Source organism: Lontra canadensis, unplaced genomic scaffold (genome assembly GCF_010015895.1).
Source record: "Lontra canadensis isolate GAN:19392208 unplaced genomic scaffold, GSC_riverotter_1.0 scaffold3, whole genome shotgun sequence".
In the NCBI taxonomy this organism is placed as follows: domain Eukaryota; kingdom Metazoa; phylum Chordata; class Mammalia; order Carnivora; family Mustelidae; genus Lontra; species Lontra canadensis.
This window is the reverse complement of record NW_022630997.1, coordinates 35106673-35121845: the sequence shown is the minus strand read 5'-3', so window position 1 is coordinate 35121845 and position 15173 is coordinate 35106673. Positions and strand designations below refer to the sequence as shown.

The 15173-nt window shown below is 38.1% G+C and overlaps 1 protein-coding gene across 11 annotated transcripts in view; it reads left to right on the top strand.

The window, feature by feature from the left end:
• The window catches only part of NRG3 (neuregulin 3), a 1047703-nt gene that overhangs the window by 663502 nt on the left and 369028 nt on the right, over window positions 1-15173 (top strand). The window lies entirely within an intron of this gene.

Genomic DNA, 15173 nt, shown 5'->3' with positions numbered 1-15173 from the left:
TCATCCCTTACAGTAAAAAAAAAAAAAAAAAAAAGTGGGTTGTTATGCTAAAGAAAGAAACTCAATTCATGAAGCAGAACAGAAATATAAATATACTTTTCATGCCACTTCAATAAAATGTCAGCTGTTGACCGGTACCATTGTTTTCTAATGAGCTATTAAGTATCTGATGTACCTGCTCTCATTTGAGGGTATCCTGGACTGTGCTGCTCAAAGGGTGGGGTTAGCAGCAGTCTATAGGCACATTTAAAAAAAAAATGCAGCGAAACCTCACACATGGTTTTGTGTGTGTGTGTGTGTGTGTGTGTGTGTGTGTGTGTTTTTAACAGAGGAATTGGCATGGGAATCCTGTAGACTAACCCAAGGTACACCTCACCCTAATTGCAAATGCTATTTTGTAATATTTTTTTCTTTCATAGCTTTAATGAGATCCAATTGGCAGATAACACTGTGTAACTTTAAGGTGTACAAAGTGATGATTTAATGCATGTATATATTGTAAAATGTTACCACATTAAGGTTTGTTAACGCATGCCTCACATAATTACCATTCTATTGTCATTATGGTGAGAACATTTGAAAATTCGCTTCCACAGAAACTTTGTATTTCAGTACAAAACAGTATTGTTAACCATAGTCGCCATGCTGTCCCTTAGATCCTTGAAACTTATTCCTCATATCACTGGAAGTTTGTGCCTTTGACCAACATTTTCTCATTTTCATCTCCCCCCCTCCCCAGCCCCTGGCAGTCACTGTTCTAATTTATACTTCTGTGATCTTAATTACTCTTTTAAGTAGGCTTTTCTAACTGAAAGAAGCATTCTTCAACATAAATAATTCAAATTACAGAACATGAATGTTGGGTGATTAGCTCATTTCTATCAATCAATAGATTAGTAAACTTAGGTCATATAATTTTTAGGGAAAAAATGAAAACAGGACTGTAACTAAACTCTTTTATGCCACCAAGACTGTGTGATTTTCGGTTCACAAACTCATTTCCCCAGATCCTAATTGCCCTGGGATTAAATGACCCTAGACTTTTTGGCTTCCCCAAGAGCTAGCTGGGAGTTCTGGGAGGTAGAACTGGCCTTGGGCATTTTTGTGTGTACAGATGCACATCCAACTCTGTCCCGAAACTTCTGCCTCAGTCAGCAGCCACACCCTCTCCAAATATGGCTCTGAAAGTTGGCCAAACTCTTGGACCCACAGCAGATTCTTAAAGAGACTGTGCTGGACCAACTCAAGTCCAATCTGAGGAGCTGCTTTTGAGGGCAGATTTTTTTCTCTACAAGCTTGTGGGTGCCTCACCTAGTCTCTCTAAGCCTAGTTAATTCATCTGTAAATTCAGCTCAATTGTAATGATCAAAGCACTGTTTTGTCTGAAGTACATCCGAAGTACTTTCTAAAGCACTTGATCACATTATTATTACAATATTAATATTGGCATGATAATATAATATATAGGTATAATATTAGTATTACTATTAATAGCAATATAATTATATGTCCAAACTATCGCAATACCATGACTTGTAAAGCAGTGCTTTCAACAGCTCAATTCAGAACTATAATTATTTTTAGAATTTTATGTAGTAATCGAATGGAATTCTAAAATGACCAAAATAGATAAGAATATTTCTTGTTTTTAAAGATTGTATTGATCTGTAGATCACGAAGGATGCTTATCCAGTACATTGAAAAAATCACTTCAAAAATAAGAAAAATACTTGAAAATATTTTTATTATCCTTGGGGAAAGATAGAGAGGGGGACACTGGCTGTTCGATGTTTCAGCAAACAATGAAGTTTCCATTGATTTGAGGAACAAATTCCCATAAAGTATCCCCAGAGGGCAACCTCACTGGGTCAGTGGTACCCACAAAACTGGTCAGGTGTTATATTGGCTAACCAGAATACAGAGAGCCGCCACTTGGGTTCCAATGCTGGTTCTATCCCCCATTGCAAAATTTTATGCAAAATACTTAGTTGCCCTGTGGTTTAGTTTCCTTCATTATAAAATGGGGGTAATCTGGTTGTTATGATAAGTAAATATGAAAATATTGCTTAGAACAATACTTGGCATTGTAAGTATTTATTAAATAGTTATTAAATATTTCTTGGGATGTTGGATCATATAGTTCTTCATTATCTTTATTCTTTTTTGGCCTGTTTTCAAAATAAAAAAGAAAAATCCTGGTAGTGTGCTATCATATCTATAGGATACATACTTGTTTCAACTTCATTCATCATTCAGAAGCTCTGGCTTTTAGATTTTATTTCCATTGTTAATCATCATTAATGATTTTGAATGTAATGAAAGAGAAAAGGGATTTTTCACAGGGAATGTTTAACTTTTACATCACTATTTAACTGTATGGAATGTATGGGCTGATTGTGGATTGCATTTTTACATTTTTATGTTAGTGTTTTTTAAAAAATATTTTATTTATTTATTTGACAGAGAGCGAGCGATCACTAGTAGGCAGAGAGGCAGACTGAGAGAGAGGGGGAAGCAGGCTCCCTGCTGAGCAGATAGCTCAATGCAGGGCTCCATCCCAGGACCTGGAGATCATGCTGAAGACAGAGGCTTAACCCACTGAGCCATCCACTCGCCCCTATGTTATTGTTCTTGAAGTTATACAATGTTGTGCCTTAGGCCAGTGGCTCTCAAAGTGTCACCAGGAGCACTGTGGGTCTCCAAGGCCATTTCAGAACATTCACAAAGTCAAACTGATTTCATTGTAAAGGTAAGTTGTTACTTGCTTTCTTCATTCTTACTGTCTTTCAACCATACAGTGGTATTTTTTAGAGGCTATGTGATGTGTGATGTCACAAAAGCTGAATGTAGAAACATATCTGAGAATCCAGCTGTTTCCTATTAAAACAAACATTAAAGATATTTATTAAATCGTAAAATAATGCTATTCATCTCATTAATTTTGTTCTGTTTTTATAAAGTATATGTTATTTATGTTAACATATAATTGGTTAATTCTCAGTGAATTAATAAATACTTTAAATTGTCAAAATTTTAATTTTTTAAGATGGTAATTATTACTAGATAGGACTGGCTTAAACTAAAGTTCTCTGGGGTCCTCATTAAGCTTTTACGATATAAAGGGATCCTAGGACTAAAAATTTGGGAACTGCTACACTAGATTATCCCTAGGTTCTTAGAAATCCATCTGGGGCAGGTGTTTTCATGGAGTTGCATAAGCCTCTGAAAAGACCAAGTTGCAGGTCCAGCAGCATCCAGGACATCCGACCTTATCCTCTCTGGACTAAGAGAGCATCTAGTTGTACTTTCTAATCCCAGGAAAATTAGTGCAACAGATGAATAGGCTGTGAATCAGGAATCGTTGTGGTGCTTTGTCTAGAGACAGTGCAAACATGGATGTTACAGAGTTTCTGATACCTGGAAGCTGCCAGCAATGCATATTTAAAACTGTATGTGGGTACAGTTAAATAGTGATGTAAAAGTTAAACAGCCTGTGTGATGGTTCTCACAGATTTAAAAATGATACTTTTATTTTGATATGAGTGGTTTTTGTTTTACAAAATCAGGTTAAGTAGTTTCATAATTAATGCACATAATTTTATATGCATCTGATGTTAAATACAATTTTGACAACTGAGGTAGTTTTCTTTTCAATGGGGAGACAGCTTAGGTTAGAAACTTGGGAGACAGGTGCAAGCGGAGATAGCCCATCCCTTGGCCTTTCAGTGGTATCATCCAGGTCTACGATAAGGCTTTTTCCAACTTTCTAACATCATACGAAACTGTTCCCGCAAAGGCAGCCGGATCTCCCAAAGCCGTTCCCTCATTCAAACTCCCTCATTCCCATACTTAGTTTAGTTCAGTCTTGTTTTTGTCACCAATACTGGCCAAGAAATGGGTGCATTTTCTCTTCTGTTCTTTGCAACGTGATGTGACATTGCCAGCCTTTGTAATGGAAGGGAGGCCCACCTCCACTCTGCCTTACCTCAGTATTTGCCTAAGCACCCAGACTCCCTTGGTCAGCTTCAACTCTGGTCTGTCCCACATCCTACTGGGAAAACTGCTATTGGTCACGTCAATCCTGTTCCAGAATCCATGTAGGAGTTTCAAAATACTTAGATAAGAAATGGTAAAGAAAATATTTGGCATTTGTTAATTGTGGGGTTGGATACACCCTCTTTGTTTGGATGCTGAAGAAGGTACCTGGGAAAAGCAAAACACCAACTCAGACCCTGAACACATGGTGCTCGTTGACTGAAGGTGTTGTCACCCAGTTAGGAATTCAGGCATTGCCAGCTGTGTTCTCAACCAGGTGTTCATTCAGGAGCAGGGCGTTGCTACTGGGGAGGAATTTCTGCAACACTGATTCTCATAATGAACTGATTGAAACAGCAGGTGGGGAGCGTTCCAAGTGTGGATCACATTGCTATAGGACGGGTAATGAGAGGCAGTTCTACTTGATTTAGATATTTATGTAACTTGCTCAGTGAACTTTCTGTCAAAGACAACCTTTGGAGTCTGGGGAAAAAAAATGTGTTAAGTAGGTGGACAAAGGGCTTTGATTTTCTTCTCCTTTAGATGGAAGGTAAATGCCAAGCTCCACAAGCCTGAAAACACAATCAGCCAGGTAGCTGAGAGAAAATTATCTTTAGCACTGACGCTACCACACGATTCATTTTTTCATATAGTATAGGTTTGCAATTTCCCAATGACTAGGGTAATTGGCAATTCCAGTGAGGTAACTTAAAAATCTGTTTCTCTCTTTAACTAAAACATAATAGAAAATCAGTATCAAATTTCTGTTCTGCAATCATTGAAATAACTTATTTCCAGAAACATTTAGAGAATATAATAGTTTCTACCCAGATGTACTTGCAGAACAGTCACTGAAAAATGGTTGTTTTCCTGTATGTAATTCCAACCTTCCACCCGTGTTAATTGCTAGTGACATTTTGGGTTGTTTTTCAACACTGTAATGAGAGTTAAAGCTTTAGCAAGGATTATTACTCTATGTCTCATCCAAATGAATCCCAACTATTGATGTCTGTGCTGGTCTGTGAGGGAAACCTGATCTCCAATGGGAGGAATAGCAACTAGGGGAGGCATTTTATTTAATGTCTAGCTCTAGTAAAACTAAAATGATCATCAAGAATCTTGTAAGAATGAATTATGGCCTTTGAATGGGCATGTGTGTAGAGAGGGTTCATGTTTCTACATCTGAGAACATCAGCATTTGGGTGTGATTTACTATGAGACAGGCTGGGATGTAAGTTACATGAGAGCGAGTCATTTGAGGAAGCTAAGAGGGCCTAGGTGTAATTGAGTGATTAATCCTACAGCCTGATGTATACTAAAGAGTCAAGTTCAGTAAGGTAATTACTGGCTACTCAGAATGTGGTCCGTGGACCTACAGCATTGGCACCCACTGTAGAGCTTATCAGAAGAGTAGATGCTCAGTCCCCAACCCAGACCCACAGAATTAGTTTAAGGGTCTACCCAGGTGGTTTGCAAATGCATCACAGAGCTCTGTTAACGAGGGTTTATGGGGCATCTGTGCTTAGCCTGGGTTGCATAGAGCACCAGCTGGCTATCAACCGGCATGATAATTGAGGCAGCTGGGATTCTGGCACTGTTGATGCTCAGCATCAGGTAGGGGCCATGTTGGTGTCCCAGTTGGACCTTGCGGTTTGGACCCAAAGCCTCAATGAACTGGCAGAGGGGTGGGAGAATCAGCGGCAAAGGGAATTACATCCCTGTAGGGGCCACACAGAAGCCAAGAACTTAGTTAGGCTTCCGTCCACTGATGTAAGATTTAGTGCAGGGGTACGGTCCCAAGTGGGTGACTCAAAAGTAATCAAGACATCAAGATAAAGTGGCTTTAAAAGACCACAGCCACACAACAAGTGTTAGGATATAGGATGCCCAGGGTTCAGTTCTGACCCATGAGCTTTCAGTCTTGAGGACCACATTCTAGACCCCACTCACCGGTAAGAAAGGCTTCTCATGCTCTGTTGGATTCACAGCCTGGGTGACAGGTTTCCACTGAATCTTAAAAGCTGAGCTGGCTGGGGCAGATGTTCCAGCCTATTCAGCTCAAGTGGAAAAGTATGATACACTCAAGTCAATAAATAACAGCTCCATGTTACTGTTGGGGTCCGTTATCAAAGGAACAAGACTGAGACAAAGTGAAAGTTATGTAGAGCTTTATTCTATGCCAAACATTAGAAGTCAGACTGATGGGCCAGGGCCGCCTCCGAAGACAGTGACCCCCTCCTGATCTCACAGGCTGGTTTTATAGGGCATAACCGCAGACCCAAGGTACGTGGCCTCTATTGTTAAGGTGTTTACTCCTGGAATCGATACCTGGAACCATACCAGGAGCTACTGGGGCGTTTATTCCCGGAATGAAGTCCGTGGATGTAAACAACAATACGGATACCTAGGCAATATGGAGTTGCTCTGGCTAAGCAGGCCCTAATAGTTAAACAGGTTTTAAAATTAAATTGGCCCTAACAGTTACAACACTTTATAGAGAACAGGCGTCTCAAACCACCATTTCATGAATTAAATGCACAAAATGGTATGTCATACTTTAAAATGCCATCAAAGTTGACAGGAGCCCATGATAAACATTTAAAATTTTAATAGGATCTAAACTTTGGTAACAACCGAAGAGTTAGTAAAGCCTGAACTCAGTAAACTCAATTCCATTCCAACTCATATCCTGAGCAATTCTACTACGTAATATGTTCTTAAGGAATTATTTTTTTTCTTTTAAATATGTGAAAGCCTTAGTAATACTGATTTTCCTTGACTGCATCATCTCCTTAAACCCTTGCATCAACCTTGTGAGATAAATATTCCTAGCCTCATGGTTAAACTGAGGCTTACAGAGGTTAAATAACTTTACCCAGGTGATAAGAGTCTTCAGAAAAACCCAACTTTAAAAGAAAAAAAATCTTCTGAAAGTTTCCTGGTATATTCTACCACTTCCCAAAAACTTTGGATATACTTCATTGAGCATTTATGAAGTATTAGATGTTTAAAGGAGTGTTTCTTTCATCAATAACTTATTCAATTACTTATATCATACACATCTTAGGAAACTATGGATAAATATTAAGTAATAAAAATGGTTATAAAACAGTGAAAACAAGCTTTGATTCCATTCTGCAGGAACTCTAGCCTTCCTCCATGGCCAGCCATTCTGGTAAGCTCTAAAGGGTTTATCCTTTGCATTCTGTGAATAAATCCCATTTGCTCCTGTAGATTGTATGCCATTTCCTTCCTTTTATGCTCTGGTTTTCTTTGGTCACTGCGAATTAATAAGGCTGGACTAAGCTGCAGAAATAAATACACCCATATATATAGTGGCTTAATAATATGGTTATTTATTTCTCCATACAAGTTCAGAGATGTTCCAGGTAACACTGGAGCAGGAAGTTAGTGGCTCTGATTTTTAAGGTCCCTTTGAGGATCATTAGCCTAGTCAGCCAAAAGAAGACAATATGCATAAGCATACATGAGAGATTTTCTGGGGGCCAGCTTGGAAATGATATGGATGATGTCTTCTCACATTTCATTGGCTAGAACTTAGTCACGTGGCAAACCAAATTGCTTGGCAAACAAAGGAATGTAGTTTGCCTTGTTCCCAGAAAGTGGAGGAGATGCATTTTTGGGTAACTAGTATTTCCTATGATACTGTCAATATCCCACATGGAAGCAATGGTACCAAGACCTCACAGAGGCAGCCAGGGACAGTGCTTATTTCCATAAGACCATTTCCACTGCTAATAGTGACTCAGGCAACACTGTGATGCCCAGTGTGACCCGCCAGTAGCTACCTGTGCTATTGGCACCAAACCTTCACCACGTTCTGCTGAGCTTTTGGAGATTGGAGGAAATAGATCTTTGTTTGTTTATTTGTTTAATTGAAATTCAATTAGGTAACATATAGTACATCATTAGTTTCAGACATAGAGTTCAATAATTCATCAGTGTGTATAATACCCAGGGCTTATCACATCATGTGTCCTACTTAATGCCCATAACTTAATTACCCCATCACTCCACCCCCACCAACAACCCTCAGTGTGTTTTCTATAGTTAAGAGTCTCTCATGGTTTGTCTCCCTCTCTGATTATTTCCCATTCAGTTTTCCCTCCCTTCCACTATGATGCTCTGCACAATTTCTTGTATTCCATGCATGAATGAAACCATATGATGATTGTGTTTCTCTGATTGACTTATTTAACTCAGCATAATACCCTCCAGTTCCATTCACATTGATGTAAATGGTAAGTATTTGTTCTTTCTGATGGCTGAGTAATATTTCATTGTGTGTGTGTGTGTGTGTGTGTGTGTGTGTGTGTATATGTTTACACACTACATCTTCATTCATCTGTTGATAGACATCTTGGCTCTTTCCATAGTTTGACTATTGTGGACACTGCTGCTATAAACATTGGGGTGCATGTGCCCCTTTGGATCATTACATTTGTTTCTTTGGGGCAAATACCTGGTAGTGCAATTGCTGGGTTATAGGGTACCTCTTTTTAGCTTCTTGAGGAACCTCCATACTCTTTTCCAGAGTGGCTGTACCAACATGCCTTCCCACCAAAGTGTCAGAGGGTTCTCCTTTCTCCACATCCTCACCAACATTTATTGAGGAAATAGATCTTTGAACCCACATTACTGTTTTACTGAAGACCCCTTACAAATTTGAGTGTATAAAGATTGGGCACAGGGTTGGCAAAAAAAAAAAAAGTATAGCACAAAGCACATAAAAATGTGTTTTGTGCTGTACTCCAAATCATCTTTTCCATCTAATGCTGAGAGAAGTAGCTTTGGCTCAGACGTAAACACTTTGTGGTGAACATGAATTCCTGTTTCTTGAAGGTCTTTCTAGGTCGACTAAGAATCACACTTAAATGAGACAGACTAACAGGAGAAAGTCAAATTTAATAGCTTACATATGGAGAATCCACCCAGACATGGAAACTCCAAAGACAGTAATACAAAATGAGGTATATGTCATTCCGAACTAAGGAGAAGGGGACAGGAGTCTGGGACTTCTGAGGAAAGGAATGCATTTCACAGGACAATAAGAAGGGCAGATGTTTAGTAATTAGATGTCTGTCCTCCCATACAGATGGGTCACTTGGATAAAATTGACCTCTGTTAATAACCCTTATTCTGGGAAAGACCTCCAATTTACAATCCCTGTGGATAAGGGAGGAACCAAGGTTTCAAGCCCAAAGGGTCTCAAGTACCATCAGCTTAAAATAATCCACATGCCGAACTAACACATTCTGGGGGGCCTGTCCTAAACCCCTTCACACTTGCTTAATATATTTTAGGCATTTGAAGAGCTTATGGTCCAGTGAGACAGACTGACATATATATATATATATATATATATATATATATATACACAATCATTCGAGAAATCAGATCTCAATTTTCCATTATTTCTTCTTCCTTTTTTATTCCTTCATTCTCTTCTTCTTCTTCTTTTTTTTTTTTTTTTTTTTTTAAATTCTGCTAACCTTGTCTCCTCTCTCTGCCTCTGGTTGGTACAGTTTGTAGACCCAAGGTCATACTGTTATGACAAAGGTCAAGCTGGTCACATAGAAGAGGAAGAGACCCAAGAACACTATGAGGACTCTACTGAAGGGTATGTGAAAGTTTGCTGCCCCATGGGGCTGAGCCAGAAGCCTTGCTATTGACCATAATGAACAGATCTCTGTTGGCCAGGTACATGATAACTAGGCTTCAGCAGACTCTGAGCAACATAGATTTATATCTTTATGATATTAGATATAGTAGACATGGCACAGTATTTACATTAAATAATAGTAACTCCTTTATTTATAAAGAAGAAACATGCCATGTTGAAATACAATTAAGAGTCACAACCAGATAAAAGTTAGTATTGATCCCTCCTTGTGTGATTTGAATGGACTAATTAACATTTCTAGGCTCAGGTTTCATTTGTAAAAAATTATAAATGCTATCTACCTGAAGGCTTGATTTAAGACTAAAATGAGCCAATATATATGAGCTTAGTGGTGGGTGTTATGGAGGGCATGTATTGCATGGAGCACTGGGTGTGGTGCATAGACAATGAATTCTGGAACACTGAAAAGAAATTTTAAAAAATTTAAAAAATGAAACATTTAACACAGTAGTCTATGATAATTACTGTTATTATTACTTTCAACAATTAAAGAAATAAGGGGACAGGTATCCTAAGAAAGAGCCTCTGTTTCTATCTTTTTTACCCATATATCCCTGGATGCCATTGAATATTATATATAATTATATAACAAATTATATATAACTAATATATATTATTTATTTTAATGACTAGGACCCTTATAGAACTATATAACTCTTTAAGTTTATTTCAAGTATTGATTAATTTACCCTGAAGATTATAAACCCTTTCATCTATACTTTGGGTCTTTAAAATAGTATTTTTCCAGATTTTTAAAAATCTGCTTTCTTTGAATAGATGATTTTTATTCCAGGACTGGTTTTTGTTTTATGTTGGAGTCAGTACACCTTTGATTTATGTTCAGGTTGTTTTCTGAGGCTTTAAAGACTCACAGCTGGGTGGAAAAATGATTCTTGGCAAACTGATTTTCCAACTAAGAAACACAAAGTGATGGATTGCTAGAATAATGGTTGTAATATATACTGAGAATACAAAGGAGATACACCATTCCTTCAAGATGAATTTGGATTTGTAAGAAGTGGAGCCTGTATTTTATTAACTTTCTGTGTATAAGAAAAAATCAGACTATACCACCATTTCTGCATAAATTCAAGGCTGTCCATGTGTAGCCTAGCCAATTTTAATACTGAACCATAAACAATCTAAGGGATAACACAGTAGTAAGTTCTTTGTGTTCGTTAGTATACAGAGGTATTGTTCCCATAACAAGTTTTATAATTACTAGAGCAGAAGTACAATGATTTCTCTTAAAAAAATAAGTTTTCCATTAAAATTTTATGCTTAGTTATTAGATATATCTAATACAATTATTTACATATTTATATTGTTATTGTTTTTAATATTTCTCGTATATGAAACAAGTGTTTATAGTACTCATAACCACAAAAAATAGATAACACAAAACTATTATGCTCAGCTCTTCAAATAGATTAGTTTATTTAGTTTTCACATCCCTCTGAGCTATGCTATTTAATCCCATTTTGTAGAAGAGGAGACTGAAAGTTAACACGGTGGGTTATAGAGGGGGTGATATGTTGGAGCTAGAATATAAATCGAGGAAATCTGGCTCCAGAGGCTGAGCTCTGACTCTTGATGCTTCCTTACCTCCCTTTATAGCCGTGATATGCACAGATGTATGTACATTTTATATATTTTATCTTTCTTTCAAAAAGAAGTAAAAAAAGGGGCTCCTGGGTGGCTCAGTTGGTTAAGCATCTGCCTTTCACTTAGATCATGATCCCAGGGTCCTCGGATCAAGCCCTGCCTCGGGGGGAGGGGGGCTTCCTGCTCAGTGGGGGGCAGCCTGCTTCTCCCTCTTCCTCTGCTATTCCCCCTGCTTGTGCTCTCTCACTCTCTCTGTCAAATAAATAAATAAAATCTTTTTTTTTTAAGATTTTATTTATTTATTTGACAGAGATCACAAGTAGGCAGAGAGGCAGGCAGAGAGAGAGGGAGGAAGCAGGCTCCATACTGAGCAGAGAGCCCGATGCAGATCATGACCTGAGTTGAAGGCAGAGGCTTTAACCCACTGATCCACCTAGGCACCCCGATAAATAAAATCTTAAAAAAAAAAAGAAGTATATTAGTTTCAAGTTAAAAGAATAAAAGTGAGTCACGTAAAAGGGAGGCATAGCAGTTTGAAGAGCTTTGGGTGTATTGAAGATGGGCTCAGTCTTCTTAAAGCATGGAAATAAAAATGGTCTTTGGAAATATGGTTACAATCAAGTCATCTTCATTATGAGCAATAACATCATTATTGCATAAATCATTCAAATCCTTCTTAAGTAGAATCTCTGTTTTAGGAGCACATAATAACAATAATAGCAGTCTGGTTCTGTGTAGTTGTCTATTCAGTCTTGTGCTCAGGAGTATTGGGCATAACCTTTGTCCAGTCCAGAAATGTCATAGCTCTTGCTTTTGAGGTGATAATAAAGCATGGTCCAGACTTCAGCGTGGTGTATCAGAACAAAACATTAAGAAGACTTGGCCTTAGTTATAAAAGTCTGGTAGTGCCCAACATCTAATCTTCTTTAGGGCTTAGACTAGGGTAGGATCCATTCGGTTGTATATACCAAGGTTTTCCATGCCAGATTGGGTCTTTGTTCAGTTCAAAGAAGAGCTGAAAGGCAAAATGTTGATTAAGGAGCCTTGGCTGTAAATTAATAGAGAGCAAATCCAGCAACACATTCACCAAAGTACGAGGTTAAAAAGAATGAACCAGAAGTCTGAGACCAAAAACATGCAGAATCCATGCATAGTGTGAATGGGTGAGGATTATTCTTATTAAACAACCACACATCCTTTTATCCAGATTGTGTACCTCCACAAGGCCCCCCACTAGAGGGTCTTAAAGAGGCAAGCTTCTTTCAGACAGGTAAGGTTTGAATTTTTTTTTTTTTTTAAGATTTTATTTATTTATTTGACAGACAGAGATCACAAGTAGGCTGAGAGGCAGGCAGAGAGAGAAGAAGGGAAGCAGGCTCCCTGGGATCATGACCTGAGCTGAAGGCAGAGGCTTTAACCCACTGAGCCACCCAGGTACCCCAAGATCTGGATTTCTAAAGGAGAAGTATAATGAAATTCTAGACAATATTAATAGGGATCAAGACTGGGAAGCAGAGTTTCTAGAGAACTTTTCGCATATTTTCAAAGTACTATAAAAATCAGGCATTAGAGATTTATTTATTTTATGCTCAATACTGTTAATATTCCATTTTGTGTTTATACCATGTATCAAGACACATATCAGAAATCTTATTATAGAATTTGTAGACATGATTTGCAATAGTTAGGAAAGCTCTTGCTCTATGGCACAGAAGATAGAAAACTCAAAATACATGACCCAATATACTTTATGATGAGCAGAAAACTAACTCACTTTTGAAAATGCCTTCAGCTGAGCAGAACATCAGCCAAATAATTCTATCCTAGTGCATTAATGGTTCCCCAGGAGGTGTTTTCTGATTGCTTGTCCATACTGTTGAAGCAAGTATTTACTGCCTCATGTCTACTTTCGTCTTTCTCCTCATCCTTTAGGAACTCATCTTAGATCTCTCTCCCTCCCATGGTTCCCAATCCTATAATTGAAACCTTGTGAAATCCATGCATAAAAAATATGGATAGATCCAATTTGAGAAACACTTATAATACACTTTTCCAAATATTTTATTTGCTTCTACAAGTATTTTCTACATTGAGCTAGATAAATGGATCCTAGTTAGAACTTCTTCCTCAATTCTGGGACACCTGGGTGACTCAGCTGGTTAAGCCACTGCCTTTGGCTCAGGTCAGGATCCTGGGATCCTGGGATCCTGGGATAGAGCCCCATGTCAGGCTCCTTCCTTGGCAGGGAGCCTGCTTCTCTCTCTGCCTGCCACTCTGCCTGCTCGTGCTCTCCCTCTCTTTCTCTCTGGCAAATAAATAAAATCTTAAAAAAAAAAAAAAAAGAACTTCTTCCTTAATTCCTAGATATTGTAAAAATACAATTCTCTACTGATGGCTGTCTTTGGGCTACATGTGTTTTTACCTTATGACTCCATCTGCTTTTGTAAATTCTGTCTCATAAGGTGCTTTTGTGTCCTACCCTGATATAATGATCAGCATCCTTCAAATTATCTAAATTTGAGGTCTTTTGATTAATAGAAGAATGCTTCCATGAAGGAAAAAATTTCTCTCTACTGAGTTCAGAGGTTATGCGTAGCTGCTCTAGGGAAACAAAACAAAAATTTCCTCTCATTGGGAAGAAAGCTTCAAATTCATAAAGCTGATCATACAAAAGATCTCCTATATGTAGTAAACTTATTCCCTGCAGAAAGGTTGAAGCTCTCAGAGACTCTCTTAAACCAGAATATCTATCCATTAATGGGTCTGAAAGCTACTATAGCCCATTTGTTACCTGTTACCCAATTGATAACACTGGTCAGAATATGACTTGGAATCATTAGGTACATTTTTTTTTTTTCTCGTGCTTGTCCCATTGCTTTACTAGAGCATAAGATACATGAGAATAGGAGTCTTCCTTATGAAACAGACTTGTACAACATACTGTATTGGAAAAAAGTTGAAGTCATAACTCATGTTAGTTCAACTTGAATTCTAGTTTACTAGATGTTTGACTTTGGGCAAATCATTTAACTTCTACTAGATCCAACTGCCAAACAGAGATGCTATTTGCTCCATGAACATGCGAATTATTGAGAGGCTTATATGATAAAATGGAGTGAATATGGTTTACTAATTTAGTTTTTAAGTTATTATTATTATTATGTTTTCATAATTATTACTTTCTGAAGTAGAAGGACTTCTTAAATACCTAATAAAGCAACATATAAATGAATGAGTGAATGAATGAATGGTATTCAAATTATCCTTCTGTTTAAATATATGTGGCTTTCCTAAATTCCTAGGCTTTATTATAATAAACATGTTCACCTGTGAAATGAGCCTTCTACTACCATCCAGAGAATCCCATACAGTTGGTAAGAGGCTAAGACCCTATAGCAGTTTCAAGAGCCACACACACTGAAAGGTTGCTCTCTTCCACCTTGTGCTTGAAACTGGAGAAGCTGAACCAGAATAGAATGAAAAATGGAGAACCAGTGGTCCAGTTCTTCTTTTGGTGTCTGTGAAGGGGCTGCTCTTTGTTCACAGGGTGGGAGGAGAGAGTTTGGCTGCTTCATGCTGGCTGGGCTCATTTTGATCAGGACGAGTTTTGGATGCATGAAAAATTCCAGCCCTGGAACAAATGCACTCAGCAGTCCCTGGAGGGTATATGGATTGAACACTTTACTCAATGCAGTCCACCCAGAACAAAGCAGTTTTACAGGTTTGATTTTTTTTATCTATGAAAAGAAATCTCGCCGTGTTCCCTTCCCTATTGCTCCCCATAAACATACATCCCCATTGTGGGGGGTGGTAAGAGAGTCAGAGAAAG